The 2,516-nt window shown below is 42.4% G+C and overlaps 1 pseudogene; it reads right to left on the reverse strand.

Annotated features, from left to right (window-relative positions):
• Positions 1-2,320: 2,320 nt before the first annotated feature.
• LOC102814006 overlaps positions 2,321-2,516 on the reverse strand; it is a 5,888-nt pseudogene continuing 5,692 nt past the window's right edge.

Consider the following 2,516-nt stretch of genomic DNA (forward strand, 5'->3'; position numbering starts at 1 on the left):
AACCCAAAATGGGGTCTTATATAAGGGGCTTTTGTGGTATAGAGGTTAGGAATCAGGCTGTGAATCTCACTGAGGGTCAGCAGTTTGAAACCACCAGCTGTTCCATGCGAGAAAGATGAGGATTTCTGCTTCCGTAAAGATTTACAGCCTCAGAAACACTGTACAGGGTCTCTATGAGTCAGAACCCACTTCATGGCATAAATCTATCTATCTATCTATCTATCTATCTATCTATCTATCTATCTATCTATCTATCTATCGAGAGCTTTGGAGGGACTCGGAGAGAGTCAGAGAGTCTTAGAGAGACTCAGAGAGATTCGGAGACATTTGGAAAGACTTGGAGAGACCCGGAGAGATTTGAAGAGATTCAGAGTCCTGGTGGTCCTGGTGTGGTGCCCTGGGTTAATGTGCCAGACTCCAAAGCCATTTTAACTGTAAGATTGGTGGTTGAAGCTCACCAGTTGCTCCTCGGAAACTCTGTTGTTACTGTTGTGTGCTGTGGACTTGTGTATGACCCATAGCGACCCTGTACAGGGATTCTGAGACTGTATATCATTATGGGAGGGAAAGCTTCATCTTTCTCCTACCGAGGGGCTGGTGGATTCAAACTGCTGACCAAAACGTTTGTAGCCCAATTTGTGTGTGTATCTATCTATCTATCTATCTATCTATCTATCTATCTATCTACTATCTATCTATCTCTGGTAACGTAGTGGTTATAAATAGGGTTGTGAACCTTACAGTCAGCAATTCGACACTACCAGCTCTCTCATGGCAGAAAGATGAGTCTTTCTGCTCCTGGGAATTTTTATAGCCAGGGAAATACTGTAAAGGATCTCTATGTGTCAGAACCAACTCCATGACACTTAACAATACACATATATATATCCGGAGTTTGCTGTGGCACTCTGGGTTAATTGGACAGACTGCAAATCTGTTTGAACCGCAAAATTGGCGGTTCAGGCTCACCGGCTGCTCCTCAACAACCGAAAACAGGGTTTTATATAAGGAGCTCTTGGGGTGTAGAGGTTAGGAATCAGACTGCGAATCTCACTGAGGGTCAGCAGTTTGAAACTACCAGCTGTTCCATGCGAAAAAGATGAGGATTTCTGCTTCTGTGAAGATTTACAGCCTCAGAAACACTGTACAAGGTCTCTATTAGTCAGAACCAACTCCATGGCATAAATATATATAATGACAAAGAAATCGAGTGAGAGAGAGAGAGAGACTCGGAGATGCTTGGAGAGACTCAGAGAGATTCGAAGATATTCAGAGTTCTGGTGTGCTGCATCTGGGTTAATGCACCAGACTCCAAAGCCTTTTTAACTGCAAGATTGGAGGTTCAAGCTCACCAGTTACTCCTCAGAAATCCTGTTGTTACAGCTGTGTGCTGTGGAGTCGTGTACAACCCGTAGCAACCCTGTACAGGGTTTCCGAGGCTGTAAATCTTTATGGGAGAGAAAGCCTCATCTTTTTCCTGCTGAAGGGCTGGTAGATTCAAACTGTACATAAGTCCAATATGTTCATATACACAGAGTTAGCTACATTGCCAATAAGTACAACATTTCCATATACAGAGAGCTAGCTACATGGCAAATAACTCCAATGTGTCCATATACAGACAGCTTGCTACATGGCAGATAAGTCCAACATGTCCATATTCAGACAGCTAGCTACATGGCCAATATGTTCATATGCAGAAAACAAACTACATGGTAGATAAGTCCACATGTCCATATAGAGAGCTAGCTACATGACAAGTAAGTGCAACATGTCCATATACAGAGAACTAGCTACATGGCATGCAAGTCCAACATGTCCATATGCAGAAAGACAGCTACATGGCACATATCCAACATGCCCACACACAGAAAGATAGCTAAAAGGCACATTAGTGAAAGATGTTCATATACAGAGTGCTAGCTACAAGGCAGATAAATCCAACATGTCTATATACATGGAGGTAGCTACATGGCAGATAAGTCCAACACATCCATATACAGAGAGGTAGCTACAAGGCACATTAGTCAAACATGTTCATATACTGGGAGCTAGCTACATGGAAGATAAGTCTAACACATCCAAATCCACAGTGCTAGCTACATGGTATATAAGTCCAATATGTCCATATAGAGAGAGCCAGGTACATGGCACATAGGTCCGACATGTCCATCTATACAGAGAGCTAGCTATATGGCAAATAAGTCCACATGTCCATATACAGAGAGCTACCTACACAGCAGATAAGTCAAAAATGTCCATATACAGAGTGCTAGGTAAATGGCAGATAAATCCAACATGTCCATATACAGAGAGCTAGCTACATTGCATATAAATACATGTCAATACACAGAGAGCTAGCTACATTGCACATATCTAACATGTCCACACACAGAGCTACAAGGCACATTAGTGAAAGATGTTCATTTACAGAGTGCTAGCTACAAGGCAGATAATTCCAACATGTCTGTATACAGGGAGCTAGCTACATGACACATATACAGGAGAGCTGTCTA

Source organism: Chrysochloris asiatica, unplaced genomic scaffold (assembly GCF_000296735.1).
Source record: "Chrysochloris asiatica unplaced genomic scaffold, ChrAsi1.0 scaffold00289, whole genome shotgun sequence".
In the NCBI taxonomy this organism is placed as follows: Eukaryota; Metazoa; Chordata; class Mammalia; order Afrosoricida; family Chrysochloridae; genus Chrysochloris; species Chrysochloris asiatica.